The sequence below is a fragment of the Phyllostomus hastatus genome, unplaced genomic scaffold (genome assembly GCF_019186645.2).
Source record: "Phyllostomus hastatus isolate PE091 unplaced genomic scaffold, TTU_PhHast_1.1 phas_scaffold_345, whole genome shotgun sequence".
Lineage (NCBI taxonomy): Eukaryota > Metazoa > Chordata > Mammalia > Chiroptera > Phyllostomidae > Phyllostomus > Phyllostomus hastatus.
In genome coordinates this window covers 16834262-16853438 of record NW_025334024.1, presented here as the reverse complement: position 1 = coordinate 16853438, position 19177 = coordinate 16834262, and the positions used below count along the sequence as shown (strand labels likewise).

The window sequence follows — 19177 nt, the reverse complement described above, 5'->3', positions numbered from 1 at the left end:
TCTCAAGCCAGGTTGGCGGTGTATGTGCCAGGGGTGCCCGAGCCAACCTCACGTTTGAGACAGTGGCGCCCTGTGTGCAGGTCCTGGTACTGCAGTGACGCGGGGCAGCTGCCCCGAGGGCCTGGGCTCTGTCACGGGAGGGGCCGAGTTTGAAGATCTGAGCCCCCTACCCTCTACTGCCTGCCATTCCAGAATCATCTATTGGTGACTGAAAAGGGGGCCACGAAGGACAGGCTGGGTGGTGGCTGGCACCTGAAGCCACACCTGAACCGTTTTGAGCAGCACCTCTCATTCCTGTGCGCCCTTGTGTTACACCCAAGAACCTGCCTGCAGCCAGATCTGCCTGCTGCGAGTCTGCCGTGAGCTGAAGCCCTCAGGGCTCCCCCCGCACCCCACACCCAGTGCTGTGCTCTCTGGGAGGCTGAGCCCCAGCCGGGGGCAGGGAGACAGGGGTGAGGGCTTGTTCCGTGACGAACATCAGGTCTGGGCTCCCTCTGGTCACAGCGTCTTCTCCGCACGGGCCCTGACAGGGCAGCTCCGGGCAGGCCTGGAGCAGGCAGTCATGACCACCAGGGAGGGAGCTCCAGCATCCTTTGGTGAGGCTCACATCAGGGGTCACTGCCAACAGCTGGGCACCTAGATGGGCATGGGCTTCTCGCCTCCAGTGCTCTGAGACCGCCCAGGTGCTGGGGCCCGAGCCTGGACTGAGTGAGTCTCACAAACAGCCACAGGCGGGGGATCGTGGAACTCCCCAGCAGGTCGCGTCACCTCGCTCAGGTGAGCGCTGTGGCATCTGCTGTGTGACTGAGTGCCAGCCCCCAACATGCCCCCCGCTGGCCAGTGCCACCTCTACCCGCAGTAGAGACCGTCCCAGGGAGGGAGGCCAGGAGGAATCTGGCTTCTCTCAGGCTCTGCCATTGAGGATTCTGTTCCAGCAAAGTCCCTACGTCCCTGACACCAGAGCTGATGTTTAATGGTTCACAAGCCGAACGAGGCTGGGAACACACTTTGCTTGAGAAGAAATGACAACATACTTTCTGTGGGAGTAGAACTTTAAATACACGTCCATACCAATGGTGTGATTGATGCGGGCCCAGCGTTCAGCTGCGTCTCAAGTGCAGCCTTTCCCCGGGGATGGATTGGCCGACTGAGTGGTGTGTAGGCATTTCAAGGCACCAGAGAACGCAGATGAAGACAACAAGCCTTCCTAAAACAGAACAGGCTTGCTAAAATTCTTCTGAAGGGAATCGTTTCACATTTGGCCTTAAGTTTTCTATGCAAAGAACATTTAACAAACTGAGTCCTAGAGGATAATTTATGCAGAGATTAAAAAGCAAATCAGTGCAAATGAGTAAATAAATCAGGCAAAAGCATCTCACCAACCCCCCTGCAGCCCCGGGGAGCTGGGCCCGAGGCCAGATTTCTGGACCGAGGCTGAATCTGACTCACTACTGAGGGCTGATGCCCTTGTCCTGGGGCCTTTCAGAGACCTTGGGCCTTGGGCCACCGCTATATCGAGGCTCTCCCTCTGCACATGGTACCACAGGAGCCCTCGGCTCAGAGAACCAGCCAGAAGACCACCTCCCCTTGAGAGAGGGTGCCCCAGCTCAGGCCAAACCGTGGGCTGCCTTCGGGCTGTGCCAGGGCCTGCCCCAGAACGTGCAACTGGGAGAGGACTGGGGGCAGCTGGGTCTGCCTCTCAGGGGAGTGAGACCTGGAGCCTTGTCTGCATGAGACGGTGAATCAGTGGTTTGTCCGCAGCAAAGACCAGTAGGGAGGGGACAGTGGGGGTCTAGAGTGGCCCCAGTTCCCTCTAAGTTCTGCCACCAACGCTGCCTATCAAGGGTCTTCTGAGGCTCTGGGTTCTAGTCACCCCCGACCCTGCAGCAGTGATGGCCCCGTGTACACCGCTCCCGGCTGTGGAACCCTGGGCTTCTGAAAAGGGTGACAAGAGCTCTGGGCTCTGGTTGTGTAGGTTTGTGTCCCCAAATTGCTGGTGTAGACATGCTAATGAAGACAGTGACCACCTTCATTCAGGAGTGACTGATTTAAAATGGGACAAGCATGCTTTGTCCTTGTGAAGGTAAGGGTAGACTTTTACTTTTTGCTCACATCTGCCTCCAGGCCTAGGGCTGGACTCTTGCCTCACTTCCTCTGGTCCCTAGAGCAGCTGGAGCCTGCTTTCCAGGCAGGAGGCAAGATTGCACTTCCTGGTGCCCTTGTGGTTGGGTGGATCATGTGACCAGCTCTGACCAATGAGCTACGAGTAGAAGTGCTAGCAGCACTGCTGGGCCAGAGTACTTAACAGCAGGTGTGAGACCTTCCAGAGTTCTGTCTCTGCCACCTGCATCTGCAGGATTTGAGTTGGTGGCTGCTCTGTCAGCCTGCGTCCCAGGTTGGGGAGACATGGAGCAGGACCCCAGCTAACTCACTTGTAGCTGGGGTGAGAAGAAAACCTTTGATGATAAGCCACAGCATAACCCATCCCATCCTGACCAACAGATCCGGAGGCTTCTGATTCGGTATTTAATCAGCCCATTGACCAAAAATAGGCCTTACTGATGGACAGCTCTCGATTTCCCAGGAATATAAACAGAACTAGCCTTCAGACCCTCCTCTCTTCCACAAACATCTTCATTTTCAATGGAAATAGTGATGTTCCTCTGCCCTGAATCCTGCTTTGTGTCCGTGGTCCTCAGCTCTATGGGGCCTCAGGGGAACTGAGCCATAATCTTTTAGTTTCTAGTGGAAACTGTTTCTGGTGAGAGACAAGGCGCCGGCTGGAGATACAGGCAGGAAAGTAAGCCTGTAGACACAGGGAGGTAAGTCCACCAGAAGTGGCTCACAGAGATCAGTGTGGGGGTCGACCCCAGGCCCCGAGCAGGGCATGCAGCGGACGGGCAGGAGGCAGTGTTGAAGGTGGGCTGTGGGACTGCAGCATGAGATGGAGTCAGCAGCCTATGCTCGACATCCCGGGGCCAGCCCTGAGAGGCCGGGAGGGGTCAGATGCAGCCAGGTCGTGCTGGCTGACAGGTGCATGCCGGCGCTGGCAAGGGGAAGGGGCTGGGCAGCAGCTGGCAGACCAGTAGGCTGGGGTGCTCGGGGATGTATTTCCTATGAGTCAGCAGCAGCACTGCGACTGCAAGGGATATTTCACAGCTAGGGCCAAGAATCTCTGGGGGCAGAGCCTTTGCTTTCTAGGTGTATGTGTTTGAGTGTGGGGGTGTCCTCCTAGAGGGTGTGGAGACAGAAAAGTGGTAGGTTGTGGGCGGAACCAGCAGTGAGTGACGGAGGGAGGTCAGGTGGGGCACCAGAGAGCTGAGAACAGGCACTAGGAAGGCAGAGTCACTCGGGAAGTCCCAACTGCCAGGCCACCATGACCACCAGATCCCAGGCTGCAGGCCGGGAGGAGGTTGGGGGTGCGGGGGGAGCAGCTGTGGAAAACGGGCCGAGAGGAGGATCAGACGCATTCACTTATAGTTTATCCCTAGTTGGATTTGTGGAATTCGAATGCTTAAAATGTCTGCTTAGCATCCCACCTGCACCATAAAGACCCAGCCCGCTCAAGCAATGAGCCCTGAAAGCCCAGCCTGCAGGCCAGGTCCAGTGTCCTGCTCTGGGAGGGATGAGTGACCCCCGGGGCTGGCTGGGGTCTGGGCAGCCACCCAGCCTGGGGCTACCAGCATCACCACCACTGCTAGACAGAAGGTGGACAGGGTGTCTCACCAGGCTCTTTGGTAAAGTTTTAGAAGGAAAATGAACAGAAGAGAGGCCAGCACCAATGAGGAGACGGTTTGTGCAGTTTCAACCAGATCTGCCATAAGCAACAGGCCCAACGGGAGGCTGCAGCTGCTCCATCCTCATCTGTCTCTCCGCTCCCTACCCCTCAGTGCTGGGCCATCCTCCTCGTCCCCTTCCTGCGCTGGGGACTGCGCCTTCTCAGAGCCCCTTGGGGTCCCCTCCTCCCCTGCCTGCCCCTGCGGAGCTGTACCTCCCCTTGCCTCTTCTCTCTGTTGACCCTGAGTCACCTGTTTCCTGGTGACAGCCTGCCCAGGCGTCTCTCCTGATCTTTGACCCCATACATATCATTGGCAGTTCTTCATCTTCCCCTAAAGATTTGTTTCTCTTCTGCTTCTCCAACACCAGCTCTGCCCCTGAGCCGTCCCAGGGCCCTGCATCCTCTGACCCGCCCTCTGTTCCGCCCCCCGAACTCCTGTCCCCGTTCCCACAGCCCGCCATGCTCGGGCCAGGCCTAGCCCTCTCCCACCTGGATCCTGCAACTCCACCATCTGGCCCCCCTGAGCTGGCCCCCTCTCTTCTGGTCCACGTGGCAGCTGGCGGGATCTTTCTGTACTGCACATTGGACCACACTGCTCCCCTATTAAACTTTTCAGCAGTCCCAGCTGCCCCCAGGAAGATGCACCTGGCAGAGAAGGAAGGGCAGGGAAGGGCAGGCTAGGCCCGGCAGCCTGATGGCTCTGCTCCTCCCCGACTCCTGGAGTCCCGGGTCCCCTGCCCTGCACAGTTCCCGCTGCACCCTGCTGGACCGCCACACCTTTGCTGGGGCTCTTCCCTCGTAGCCCTCATCTGTGCAAACGGAGAAGGCCTCAGCAGAGGGGCTTGAGTTTGGAAGTCACAGGGATGGTCTCTTCACCAAACCCTAGCCAGTCCCTTACTCTCTGGCCCCAGGAATAACTAGGGACCTTTGGCCTAAACAGGCCCCCCGCCCTCTGTCTCGCGACAGCAGGCGGTTCCGGTGTGTTTATCGTGTGTTTGCAGTCTGCACGCCAGAGAGGCGACCAGCCCCTCCCGAGCTGCCTTCAGATCTGCCCAGTTGGAAACCGGCCTGAGAGAGAGGAGGCCTGAGCAGTGTTGGTAAATTTCTTCCCTTGAAACAAAAGGAGGGAGACAAGTCTCAAGTGTATGGGTCTATGGGGTGACTCTGCAGGACCAGGGACCCTGCCCTCAGGGCCAACACCAGCAGCCTCCGGTCCTGGGGAATGTGAGCTCCGGGTTCCAGCTCTGAGGCCCGGGTCCCCTGGCAGGCACTCGGGGTGTTGTCCCCTCACCTGAGCCTAGCTGTGTGTCTGGCACGTAGATAACAGGGACCCTGGAGGACTGACTGACGAGTGTCAGCCCTGCCCCCTGCAAACCTGGGGTCCAGCCAGGGTGGCTTCACAGTCCTGCTCATCTGGGACACCAGCAGCCTGCTCAGGGCCGCAGACTCATTCCCACCCTCCCTTCCTCCCTCTGCCCGGTGGGGTGGGGCCATGGCTGTGAGCCGGTCCGTGGCAAAGACACTATGGGGACTAGAAGCAAGCGGCAGACGAGCAGAACTCAGAGATCCACCTCTTGGGGACATCTGAGCAGATGTCGCACAGCACACACCTCCCAGGATGTGCTCTTCACACCGATGGGGCACTGCCCCGAGTGGGTGCCATTGGCCCCATTTACACCTGAGGAAACTGGGGCCCAGAGAGGTAAATGACAGTCCCTGGGAGGGGCAGCCAGGTCACCTAACTCCAATTTTCCTTTCCTCTCTACTGTTTTTGGCAAGGTTGGATACAAACGACACTCAAACACATTCGAAATACATAAGTGAACACTGCCAGTACCAAGGCCCCCAGCTCCAGGACAAGTTCCCGGGGAAAAGTCCCCGGGACAAACTCCCACCCCACCTCGCTAGTCCTGGCTGTTTCCACCCTCAATCCCCACAGAACGAGATGCCCGCCACTTTTTTCCAGTCCCCTGAGGTGACATGTGTCACCCACGCTCACTGAGGCCTTGTTGAGGACCCCAGTAATCTTCCTCCCTCCGTGTGGGCTACTGGCCTCATCCACCTCTTTCATTCTCCCGCCCATCACCACCACCTTGGACCCCCACACTCTCCACCCAGCCTGGCAACATGGAAAACATTTACTTTGCCAGTCTTTGACAGAGGAGAGGTTCTTATAATGGTCTTGCTCTCCTGGCTCCGTGACTGAGGTTCCCACATTAGGGGGCTGCTAGTTTCTGCTGTTATTCCTGAGAACGGCCCAGTAGTTTCAATTATTTCTCTGGCATGGAGTCAAGAGCAGAGTTAAAGTTTCTGCTGTGTGTTGCCAAGCTGCCTCCCATCCAAGCCGGTTGAGCGTGCCTGTTTCACAGCATCCTTACCAGCTCTGGGTTTTAGCATTAACGTTTTTTAAGGGAGTTTATTGGATAATGAAATCTAGGTCCATTTTCCAGGATATTTAAATTGTATTCCTTCATTTTTTGTGAGGTGCCGCCTCAATTCTTTTTTATCCACGGAAGGAATGCGTGTTTTCCCCGCCGATGTGGGTCTACCGGATGTACCCCTCCCCCCGCCCGGTGGTCCACGGGAGGGCTGGTTCGCAGTAGGACCAAACCGCCCGCCCGATCCCTTAACCCAGAGCTGTGTTTTCAGACTTTTTAACCAAGCAGCAGAGTCTTATCTTAAATAACCTCACAGAACCCCTCTGTGTAAAAAACACTAGTAAGTAGCCTGTGCGGGAAGGCCCGGAGTGCTATCTCCCTCCCCTTCCGGAGCCCATGTCTTACCAGCGGAAGGGCCGCGGGACCTTCTCTTCCTTCTGGGTGAGGAGGGCGTCACTCTGGAGTCAAGGACCTGAAAGGAGACGATGGCGGTTTACAAAGGTGCCTGGAACTCAGCCCACGGCAGCACAGCCCAGTACGGGTGACCCAGGTACAATGGCCCAGGGGCCCCACCCAAGCTGCGGGAGGCACTGCCGCACCCTTCCCCGCCCCCTCCGCGCTGTGCTGTGGACTTAGTACAGCCGGAGGGGGCGGGGATGGAGGTGTGGGTGGCAGCCCTCCGCACGCACGCGGCGCGGGGGAGGCGGATTCTGAGCCCCGGCCGCCGGGGGTCCTGGGGCTGATCTGACAGATGAAGCTGGCACAATCGGACCTCTCCCGGGAGTTTTTTGTGATCTCATCCTCGCAAAGAGAGCTGGAGATGGGAGAAAACTGAGCCCAGGCCCCAGAAGGGGGACAGTGGCTCCCGAGCCCGGACGGGTGGAATGGGGCAGGAAGCCTGTGGAGAGGAAGAACTAGAAGGATTTCGTAGTGGGTAAGAGGGAAGGAGTAAGCAGGACTGTGGAGGACAGGCTGGGGGGGCACTTTGTGAACCCAATGGGGTCTTTGGAGGGACAGTAGCGGGGGGCGGGGGGCGCGGCGCTCACGTGAGGAGAGGCCTTAGAAAACGATGCTATCAGCTTCCCGCCTCCCTCGCACTTGGACCCCACTGGGTGGGTCTTCTTAGGCGTCGGTTCTCTGGCCCGGCCCCACTCTTCCAGCTCCGCCCCTGACCTCAGGCGCTGGCCCTGCCCTCTCTTTTTGGCCCTGTCCCTGACTTCTGACCCAGGCACCCTCTGAGCCTCTGAGTTCACCCTTTGACCTCAGATAAACAGCCCTGGCTTTTTGTCCAGTCCCAAGTCCAGTTTCAGACGTTCTAGCTGGATCCTTGGCACCTGGCCCCAGCCCTTGGACTCGCGCCCAGGAAATTCAGCTGCCCCCTCCCAACTTCCGGCACGTGCCCCTTCCAGCGCTCCTTGGCTCCCTGCCTTCAGGAGCCAGCTCTGCTTCCAGGACCAACGTCGCCCACCAGGCCCACATCCCGAGTAGGTTGACTGCCACTCCCCAGGACCCCACTGGGTCATCCCCCGTCCTTTACACACACTTTTTTTTTGTAACTCAGCCAGTTACTCTTTCAGAAAGATCTGAAACTGGAGTCCCAGTCCCTCTGCCCGCAAGCCAGAGATGTTTGCAGAAGGGCTGGAAGGAGTGTCTCCTCACTTGGCGAACAGTTGGCGCCCTCTGATTAGGATTCCACATAGAAAAGCTCCGGTGAGGCTTGAGTTCCAGTCAGCTGGATGGCCTGGGGAACGTTATTTAAGCTGTGGGTTTCAGAGGGCCCTCCTCTGTCACACTGGGGGTCTCGACAAGGCCTTGAACGGCCCTGGCCAGGACCCAGTGAGCGTGGGTACTTGGTGCTGCCGGATCAGGGCCGGAGGAGGAAGCCAGCGCTCCTAGGTCCTTGCTCTGCTTGAAGTGACCTGTGTTTCCCTAAGGGCCCTTGTTTCATTGTGGGCACCTTGGCTGATTCCGTCTGAGTTAAGCACCTGGCAGGCATCTCTCCCCACCCATAGCCCACGGGGGTCCAAACTGCTGAGTGGCAAGAGGGAAGCTTGCGGTCCTGGCCTCCAGGGGAGGCCCTGTCCCCTGCACCTGGGGGACACACCTGCCAAAGTGATGACCTGCAGGAAACCCTGTCCTTCACCCTCTTGCTGGGCTCACCTGACACCGGACCGCAGGCTGGCAAGCATGTGGAAGTGGGTATGAGAGAGGCAGGCCCCTTCCGAGCCGCCCTGGCCTGTGTGAGACTCTCAGCTCCCCCGCCTCCTCTCAGAGGGGGAGCAGTTCACTCCTCATCTCTCTGTGAGAAGCCTGTCAGAGGGTCTTCGTGCTCAGACATCCCCTGAACTGTCCCCAGAACTGTCCCCCACCAGCTGTATAGTCTCTTTCATTTCCCAAACTCTTCTGGGGGGAAAAAAATCCCCTGTGTGTTTTTTCAAAATAGAACTACATAACAGGAACTAACTATTTAGGGAGGAGTTCCTGAAGGGAAATGGAATCTCTACAACCTTGAAATTGTAGGACCTTTTCTCGTCTCAAAAGAAAAGAAAAACATGTCAGGTCGCTGATACTCGGAGTCAGACCTTGTTCTGAGACGTGCTCTCCTCTGTCCTTTCACAAACCACCGCCTTCCTCCCCCTTTGAAAACAAGACCGTGTCAAGTCAGGGATCGGAGATGGGGAAGATCCCATCAGAGCCTCCCTCCGCCAGCCACACACCTCAACACCCTCCCAGGCGAGCAGAATCAGCTCCCACCACAACCCAGCTCGGCCTCCTCCTTCACACGCACCGGTAGGAGATGGTGGAACAGAAGGACCTTTCATCCCCAGCGAGCGAGGCCGCAGCGCTGCTCTCCCAGCTCTGGAAGCTCGAGGTGCCTGGGCTCAGGGGAGTCGGGGCCTCCTTCTTAAATAGGCAGTGGGAGTGGGGCAGGGCAGGCCTGAGGGGGCGGGAAATTGGGCTGTTCACCCAGCACAGCAAGGCAGTGTCCATGGAGCCAGCCATGGCTGTAAGCACACGCCTGCTTGCTTGTCCAGCAGGGCCTCAAGCCCACAGGCCCCTAGACCACAGCCCAGCACCTGGGATGACCCCTGATGGACGTGCGGCTGCAAGTGAGACCACGTCCCCGGGTGCACGGAGTGTGGTCCCCGTTCCTGGATGTCTCTTGCCTCTGTGGAGACACAGCCTGGGCAGCAGAAACAGCCGTGGGCTCGTACCGACCTGTGCCCCAGACCAGTAAGTGGTGGCTTCAGGCCAGGCATTCCTCCAAGCCTCAGTTTCTAATTTCTTGAAATAAGAATAATAACACTGACTCGATGGGTCCAGAAATAATGTTTGCAAAGGGCCTGATGCCTAGGAGGTTGATTTATTTATGCACGTGGTAGTGCTGGGGCCAGGCGCCTTCAGCAAAGTTCAAGCCCAGAGAGTGTGGGTAACACACGCAAAGTCACACAGCCCTCCAGCTGATTGTCAGAGTCAGACTTCAGGCAGACCTGAGAGTAGTTTGGGGTGGCAGAAGTCCCTTACGGTGAGAGTGGGGAGCAGCTGCTGGCCTTGGGGGAAGGTCTCGACTGAACTCTGGTGAAGGAGTTATCTCTAGACCCTCAAAACCAAGGCAAAGAAAGAAGCATGGTTGAACAGGCTTGCTCAGATGGCCTGGGTGCATTTGGTTGAGACCCCAGGGGGGTGCAGAAGTACCCCAGAGTAACTGCTAGGGCAACCACCAGCTGCCCCCCCGACCCTGCCACCGATTCAGAGCTGGTTTTTCATCTCTGACAACTTTTCTTGCATCATCTCTTTCCTGATGTTTCCCACGTCACATGCCTCATCCCATTTATTTCTCCCTCCTGTTTTAGGGATATGAGACCATTTCCCATTTTTCAAATTTGTCGTTTCTACCTCTATTGGTTTTCTTTGTCTGTATTTCCAGTTTGATGTTTTATGTTGTCCTCAACATCACTGAGTTCTTTGTTCTCTTGTTTCAGTAACGCCACCTACTACTTCCTGGTGGTTTTCAATTCTTTTATAGTTTTTCCATTGTTTGTTCTGATATGCTCCTGTTAGTAATATTTTGGTCATTTATTTAGAGCTGCTTTGAGGGAGGTTCTGAATAACTAAGATCTAGTCCAGCTTGTTTCAAAAAAGATTTAAGCCGACTTAAATTGTGTTCCATGCACAACATAATGAGACTTTTTTTTTTTAGCAGTGAAAGAATGAGGACTAAGAGAAAATAAAGGTAGGAAAAACAGAGGCAGCCAAGCAGATCCGCAGACGGAGTGAGGGGAAGGCCTCTTGATTCTGACGGTGGCCTCGGGTGGCGTCTTACAACCCAGGCTTGTCCTTGTGATGTTTGTCCGTGGTGTTGAAATGACCCATTGTTTCAAGTTACAGCCCAAATGGCCACAGCACAGCAGAGAACCCCACGGTATGACTCTCTCTGCAAGCCCCTTCGTGGGAAACACTTTTCCCCTCCCAGCGGGGATGGAATGGAAAATTAACCGAGGCAATTGAAGGGAAATACATGTGAGGATAGGTGTGGGTTGGCCGCCTGTAAACAGTGGGACCGCTGCCTCTTGCTCATCTTCCAGAAGCCAGTATTGATCGAACGACGAATTAGCCGGTGTTTCCTGCGCTGTGAATCAGACAGCTTCCCTGGTTCTCGGTGGCAAGTGTGAGCGGGGGTGGGAGGGAGGCTTCTCCCGGCCCCCTGTTCCCACAGAACCCCCAGTGGCCTCGTTTCGAGCCTCTAAGGAAACAGTTTTCCGAGTGACAGATTGATGGCTGTATGGGTGGTTACCAAAAAAGAATCTATTTTATTAGCTGTTTGTCTTGCAAAGTGAAATCATTTTTTTTTTAAACTTTATCAAAATGTCATTGTCCCAGGGTTTGGGAACATGTCCTCTGGCTTTGCAGGAGGATCCGCAGATCCCACAGGTCAAGAGCCAGGTCAGGGGCTGGCGGGTGAGCCTGGGATGTGGCACCTCAGACGTAGGCTGTCTCGGGAGGGCACTCAGGCCCAGCCGGGCACCAAAGGGATGTCACCAAACCTCATCCTTGGGCCTGAATTGTCTTTTTTGTTTTGTTTTGTTTTGTTTTAATACATCAAGAAAAAAAATCTAGACATTCATACATATGAGAGACTACGTATAAGTAACTTTGCTTTCTGTTTGAGGAGGAAATAGAGAACATTCCATTTATTCAAACAGCCATATTAAGCAATTAAAAAGTATTTGGTGTCATGGTGATGGCAGTGAAAGATGAAAACGGGAGGGGATGTTGGGGGGTGCGGGGAGAAGACTGAGAGTGGTATTGGAAGGTCCTGCCCTCCCCGCCCCAGCTCCCGCTCTCAGCCTCAGGGCAGAGACTTACCACAGCTAAGGCCAGTCCTCCCAGCTCTGCGGTCCATTTCTAGTTCCTGCCGCCCCTCTTTCCCGGCCACCACCTCCCCTCAGGCCTCGCTTCCTGCCTGCACGGGTGCACCGGGCCGGCACTGGAGCCCTCCCATCATGCTCCGAGTCTGAGCCCGAGCCCGATTCCCACCATGAGTAGCTGAGTTCATCTTGCCCTTGTTCAGCATCTCTGGACTCCCTCTGAGCCCAGAACAAACCCTTCCACCTACCGGGCGAGGGGGCCCTGCCCTCCTCAGCCTCTTGTCTGCCTTTCCCTTCCTCCCACTCTTTCCCCCTACAGCCCCGACCTCTGGCATTCGTCCTTCCTGGAACACGCCATGCACTTTCACGCCTCCATGCCTTTGCCCGTGCCGTGCCCTGAGTCTGGGACACCCGTCCTGGTCGGTCCACCTGGCGCCGGTCCTCGAGGGCTCAGTTCTACAGCCATCACCCCCCGCCCTTCAATCACACCCCCCTGGGCTTTGTATGAGCCCCCTGAGCACCACGCACAGAGCCTAGTCCCTGAGAGGCACCCAGGGAACCTTGGCTGAATTAATAAAATGGTTTCTAGCCCAGTCAGAATGTCCATCATCAAAAGGTTCAATTCCCTCTGTGCATACCAGGCAGGTGCTAGGAGAAAATCGCTCCCAGCTGTTAGAACTAGGATGTCAATTAAGCTGCTTTGTATAAAGGGAAATACACAAATTGTAGCCTTAATGGTTAGAAGACTTGTGTGGATGCACATGTGTGGCGTTAGCCCCCAGAGCTTGCTGAGGTCACTGTCTTCATCAACATTTTGGAGGCGTCCGCTGTACTGAGTGTCACACGCATAACCTCTTATTTAACCCCCTAAACCCACTAGGTATCATTGTTCAGACTCTCAGAAAGGGAAACTGAGGCCCAAGGAGGATAAGTAGTTGCTGACAGTAGTCACTGTCTTGAGTCACACTGCTAGAGACTCTGGGTAAGACTTACCCATGGCTCCTTCTGCCTAGGGTTTTCCTCCCACGGGGCTCTGCTGCTTGGGAGGCACCTCCAGGCAAGGAAGAGCAGCCGGGGCTCTGGGAAGGCTTGGAGCCAGCCCCACGCCTCTTTGCTGCTGCTCTCCTCTGTCCCGGGGGTGTGAGCTGGATGCTGCCACTGTCTGTCCTGAGCGCCTGCGTGTGAATTGGCCCACAGCTCCTTGGCTTGGACAGAGAACTGATGAGGCTTGGAAGGTGTGAACCAGCAGGAGCCAGGTCCAGCTATTATTGGGGAGCCAGGGGTGTTGGGGAGACCCTCTGGCTGAGCCTCATTGTCTCTCGCTGGCCTCTTCAGCCTTGTCCCCACCATCCATTCTCCACACGGAAGCCAGAGTGATTTTTCTGCCCACAAACCTGCGCCCCCTCCCAGCTTAAACACCTCCGCTGCTCCTGGGGAAAACCCACCCTCAGTCTGCAACCCTCTCCTTCTCACCCTTTATGGGCCTCACTCTCCCAGCTCCCACCTCCAGAGCCCTCCCGGCTCCTGGCACGGTCTCCGGTCTCTCTCAGGGCGGGCCTTTCCTCGTGCTGCCCCTTGACACTGTCCCCTCACGCCGTACCACCCACCTTGCCCGGCTGGCTGCTCCTCACCTTCAGGCCTCAGCTGAGAATTTTCTTCTGGGAAGCATTGCCGATCTCCCCCTGCATTTGCGTTAGGGCCTCCTTGGGGGTGGGGGCAGCGGGGTGGGGGGACACACACCGCTCCCAGCCCTGCCTCAGAGGTGAGCTCGGAGAGCCTGGGACCGGTGTCCCCTGTCAAACAGTCCTGGCTACTGGCGTACAGACAAGGCTCTTTGGAAAGACAATGGGGAGGAGGAGGATGCCCCACGTGCCACCCTTCTCAGGGAGAAGCCGAGTCTGGTTCTGGGGTATTGGGGGCCTCCTAAGGGGAAGGGGACTGTCCAGGAGGTGGGCAGGTGCCCGTGGCGGGCCAGCTGTGCCGTGTGGGCCCTGGGGCGAAGCCACAGCTGCAGATGCCCGTTCTCAAGGAGAGCAGGCGGAGGAAAAAGGGGGTCAGGGACAGAACCTTCGGGCTCATTCCATTTTTGGCTTGGCGAGGACAGAGGAGCCAGAAGGAGCGCTCGGGAGAAGGTGGAAGAATGCAGAAAAGGTGGCTGAAACATAGCACTGTTTTTATTTAGTTCTCAGGTAACCCTGCTTTTTTTCTTTCTCACTCAGAATAGTTGGGCAAAGAGGGCCATACGTGGCAGTCCGTGCAGCGAGGAGAAGGCCGCGTCCCCCGCTATTTTTACCTCCCGGACACTGCCCCTTTGAGCCCGGGGGAGGGGGCCTGGCCCGCGGTGGCCTGGGGTGGCCCCAGCCGGCGTCTCTGAGGCAGATGTGGCCAGCCCTCGCCTCGCCCTCCAGAAAGCTGGTCATTCACTGCTCCCGACCAGAAATAAATGCAGCAGACGCACGTTCTCGGGCGATCTCGAGGGTTCCAAACACAAAATTACCCCATAAATCACTTTTCGTTTCCTTTCCTCAGTTCAAAGTTGGGGTTTTCTGTTCACATCGGTTACATTCAAATTGGACAGTAATGACTGTTCTTAAAATAGAATGTCCACACTACCAAGTTTAGAAAGAAAAACCACCTAGGAATGAAAAAATGTGGGCACACGCGCAACGCCGCTCCCTCAGCCGCAGAGCCTTTTAGGAGCCCCGGCGGGGAGCGCCCGGCCAGTGGGATCGGCAGGCGGCCCAGTCTGCGGTCGCTTTTCATTCTGTTCCCGGCACCGGGTCAAGGAAGCCTTTGACGTTCGTGGCCAGGAGCTCTGGGGGTGTGCCAGCCTCTAATTACATTTCTGTCTTTAAATATTGATAAACAGCCCTGCTGTTGGTTCAAACGTGTTTTTAAACACCGAGCCTGTAGTCGTTGGCTCCGAACAAAGAGAGCGCAGCCCCTCCCCGCGCCGCAGCGACGCTCCTTCGCTCCTTCGCACCGCACCGCGGAGGCATGAACTGTCCCTCTGGGCGGGGGAGGGAGGAGGTCACTCCAGGATTCAGAGTCCGGCCTGGCTAGGCGGCAGGCTGAGGCCCTGCTCTCCCCAGACGGGACTTCTGGCCGCTGCGACTGCCACGGCTCCTCCTCCTCTGGTTCTGGCTGGAGGTGCCACTGCCCCGTGGCACATGTGGTTGCCGCCTCGCTTCACCTGTGGGTGTCAGTCCCTGGTCCCATAGGCTTTGGGTGTAAACAGCACAGCACTGGTGTCTTCCGCCCCCCCCCCACCCCCCCAACACACACACAGCTGCTACCTGGGATGGAGGGAGGTGGGACTGGAGGGGACCCCTCCTAGCAGGGCCATGGGGTCCAGAGGAGCCAAGGGTTATCCATCCCACCTTGGGGACACTGACATGGAAAGATATGGAAAGACCCTCTGGGCCCAGGCTCCCCCAGAAGCAGCGGACTGCAGCGTGGGGGCCGGTGGGGGCCCCGTGCCCCTGGTAGAACTTGGAACCCAGTCGGTCGTTTCTCGCCTGGACTGCCCAGTCACCATCCCCAGCATCGCTTCTGCAGTGACCACGCCCAGAGTGCGGCACCTCGTTACAAACTGCTGTGTCAGTGATGCCCACGGTACTCTGAAGCCCCTGGCTCCACGGAGCTGAGGTCATCACACCGCACCGCTCTGCACCACAGCGGTGTGCCTACTCTTGTCTCCGCCGTTCTGCAGAGGGGGCAGCTGAGGCCCAGGGAGGCAAAGCTTGTAGCCTGAGATCACAGTGGAGGAGCTGGGATTTGAACTCAGGTCCATCTGACTCTGAAACTAGAGCCCTTCTCAACCCGCTCTGCCACAGGGCCTCAGGTCCCACTTCCTGCCTTTGGCCACTGTCCACTGCAAGGGGCCACCCTCAAACACATGCGGCAGGGGTGCTGCGGTCCTGGGCAAGGGCCAGAAGCTCTGTAGTGGTGGCAGCAGCCATGGTGCTTGTGACTGAGTCCTGAGTAGCTCTGCTGGGGTGTCCCCTTTAGTTGGGGTACCTTGTTGGCATGACCCATTTAGGCTCTAAACTTAAGAGGTAATTATAGGCCAGCTTAGTGACCATCAGGCCCTTCTGCTACGTCCCAGGAAATGGCCCTAACCCTGTTACATGGTAAATCAGACATAATCAGCTCCTAATTTAATTTGGTGGCTCTGAGTAACATTTATCAAGATACAGACGCTGGTCTGAGGAGTTAGACAACAGTGGTCTTTGGATTAAACTCAGACAAAAATTGACCTGCACTTTCTAACAGTTTAAAGTAAATCAGTGGAAGAGATGAACTTTTTCAGTACCATACTGTACGCATGCACGCACTCTCGTATCGCAGGCACAGACTGGGGGCATCTTCCAGACCGACCAGGCGCGCCCCTGCAGCCTCACCCTGCTGTGGCCGACCTCCAGACCCTGGCAGAGGTGCTCAGATCCCTGGAATGTGCTCAGATCCCTGGAACACTGCTCTGTTTGGCCTGAACCTGGGAGATTTGGGACCACCCTCACTGCCCCTTCTGTGCCCGAGGGTGGCAAAACTTGTAGCTGCCACGGTCCTGTCTATGACCACCTCTGGGAAGACTTTTCCTTCTGGCTGGTGCTTTGGGAGTCACAAAGGCCAAGTAACAATCATATTATTGGGTAATTGTGATTGACCTGTTACTTTTGAATTGGATCAAAATTTCTGTCCAGGATTCCTTCTCACGGCCTATCCAGCTGGCCAACAGCGATCCCAGGCCCACACCAGACACTTCTCTGCAGACTCACCACGGCCACGAGGAGCCGACAATGCTCCAGAGATTCCTTCCCGCTCCAGCTGCCCTCAGCTGTGGAGCCCGCCCTGCAGTCCTCCCTGCAAGCTCCAGCACCCCTGCACCTAGACCAGGGCTGGCTGGTGACCTTCCTCTGATCCAGAGAACAAAAGGCACGTATGGGAGCTGTGTCCAGGTGCTGAGATGGCTCTGGCATGCACAGCTGTCACAATCTGAGGACAAGCTTTGGGCTGGAATCATGATTCAGTAAGGCATGTCATCTGGGCACCAGCTGCAGGGCAGGGCCCACACGGGGTCTGTGGACACTGGTGGTGGAAGGTGTGGGGCATACTTGCAATGGTCTGACGGTTACATGACACTGCGGGGGCTGTGACTGAGTGTTTAAGGCACTGGCTCGTCCGAGCCTTTCCTGACGGGATGCCGGTGTCTCAGCTGGGAATGCTCCCCCCAGCGAGAATGCAGTTCCCCCGGGAAGTCAGTGTGTGCTGAATCGAGAGCCTTCCAGGAAGACGCTGAGAAGGGCAAAAACGGCTCTTCAGGATGGAGACAAACTCTGCTGATTTGCTGGCAAGGAGACTTTGTTCCAGCCGCGATGATGAGCTAGTCCTGCCTCCTGAGGCTGGAGCGTGGATTTGCAGCCTCTGTATCAGGGCACAGTACACTAGGCACCAGGCCCCTCCCACCCCAGGGCCTCGGCTTCTGCTGTAAGGTTCTGCCCTCGACCACCCACGTGGCTCACTTCTTTACTTTATTCGGGTCGCTGCTCAGATGTCACCTCCTTGGAAGAGTCTGTATCACCCTGGACAGAGCAACACCCCCTTCCATCACCCTCTCCCCTTAACCCGTTCCATTTTTCTTTCTGAAGCGTTACCACTTAACACAGTTTGCATTTCTATCTTGTCTTTCTGCCTCCACTAGAAGGCACAGCCCCAGGAAGGCAGGGATTGCGTGTTTGTTCACTTGGGTCTGTGACGCCCAGACGGCACCTGGCTCAGCGGAGACACCGACACCAGTTGGTTGTGGGCTGGAACTGACCTCCCAATAAAGGGAAGTGTCCTGGCCTCGCCACCACCCCCGTCTTCGTTTCCGCCTGGAAACCCAGAGACAGAGCCGCTAGCTCGGAGGAGAGGTACTTCTCGGTGTCAAGGAGGCTGGTTTAATCAGTTAAGACCAAACATGAGTTCTCAACATCCAGGGATTTTTATTCTTTTCTTCTAATCATTATTCATAATCACGGGATCTGTGACCATTTGGGAAGTGGATTTGGTGTGATTAACTTCTTTCCTAGCCTAATTCCTTATAGGAAACAAAAGTTTGAGGTGAATGGACTTGCTGATGCTGGATTGCTTGTGTGACCATTTACCCCAGCTCCTTTCAAAACCAGGGCTGGGCATCGCACCCAGAAGAACACCCCCTCCCACCTTCCTGTAACAGGAGAGAAGGTCCCCTTTCTCTCGTGACAGCACTCACCGAGTGCCTGTGACTGGAGGGGTGACAGGAGTCGGAAGGGCCCGAGCTCTTCAGAAGAGCTGTCTGAAAGCACGTGCACGTCATCCACGGTGGGCACCGGCCCTCCTGGGGAGGCTGCAGCACGGCCGGGCTGGTGGGCAGCATCACAGCGCCTTGCCTGGTTTCTCTGTTTTCTCTTCCCGCCCCGCCTCCCCAGCTCAGCAAACACAAGGGTGAGCGTGCAGGGGTGGGGCAGAAGGAGGGTCTGGTGTGGAACCTGCGGTGCAGCATTGCAGGGGCGAGTCAGAGTCCCTCAGGGAGGGGATGCCCCTAGACCACCTGCTACGGAGGCCGCCGCCCCCCAAGAGGCTTTCATGTTCGCAACCCAGCGCATACAGAATCTGGTGTCACAACAGCCTGAAACCCTGTTTCCAAGAATATAACTTAGAAAAGCAAGCTTTCCATAGGAAGTGGAGATGAAAAGGTAGCGGTACTTGACAAGGCCACACCAGCGACTGGGAACACTGTGTGGGAGCCCTCATTCTTGGCAACGCCAGGAGCGGGCAGCCCCGAGTTTCCTCTGCCTCTCTCGTCACGTGGCCAGACCTCCAGGGCCCCGTGGGCCCGGCTGGGGTGGAGGCTGGCGTTTGGTAACTCTCAGAAAATGGAATTTTCCTCTTCTGCTTACTGGATTTTTAACTTCGGGGATTTATCTTTTGTGGAATCTGTAGCATTTGGGTGAAGACGTGTTTCTAAGGCACTGTGCGTGGGTGGGGACACAGGGTTTCTCTCCCCACAGCAGATGCATGGATGAGGTTCTGGGGTTGCAGCCTTGGGCTGCACGGCTGGTGGCCCTGCATCATCTGTCCTGCTGGCCCGGACCGCACGCTTCTCACAGCCCTGTTGGCGGTGCTGCCGGGAGTCCGGCACCGTCCTGTCTGGGAGGCCTTGCGGGCCTCTCCTGGCAAGCACCTGGCTACACTCAGAGGAAGACGGTGACTTGGGGTAAAACATGTGGCCTGAAGGCCCTTTTCCCCTTTCATTGATGTAGGTAAACTGGGCACGGGCCCCAGAGAAACGCCTGCTCACCCACACGACGGCAGCCGCCCCCGTCGAGGCACAGACTTCCCACAAACCCTCACCTCACCCGCCCCTCCTCAGTGGGGGCTCTCCAGAGGCTGATGTGGACACCTGACCCTCTTCCAGCCCAGCCTCACCCCCGAGAGTAGAAATCCAGAGTCATCCTCGGCTCTCAACCCAAGACTTAATGACAACAGACACGGGGGGAGCACAACCTTTATGCCGGACCCAGTGCCAAGGGCTTTGTCTCACTGCAGCCTCCACCCGAGGCTGGGAGAAGGTCTGAGAGGACCCCAGCGGTCACAGTGCCGGCCCTGGGCCGGCAGCAGAGCGGAGCTCA

The 19177-nt window shown here is 56.8% G+C and overlaps 1 protein-coding gene across 1 annotated transcript in view; it reads right to left on the bottom strand.

Moving 5' to 3' along the window:
- Positions 1–19177, bottom strand: part of SMPD3 (sphingomyelin phosphodiesterase 3) — a 75249-nt gene that overhangs the window by 19835 nt on the left and 36237 nt on the right. The window contains exon 2 of the mRNA XM_045818463.1: positions 6562–6628. The gene's annotated coding sequence lies outside the window, so the exon portion shown is untranslated. The remainder of the gene's footprint in view (positions 1–6561; positions 6629–19177) is intronic.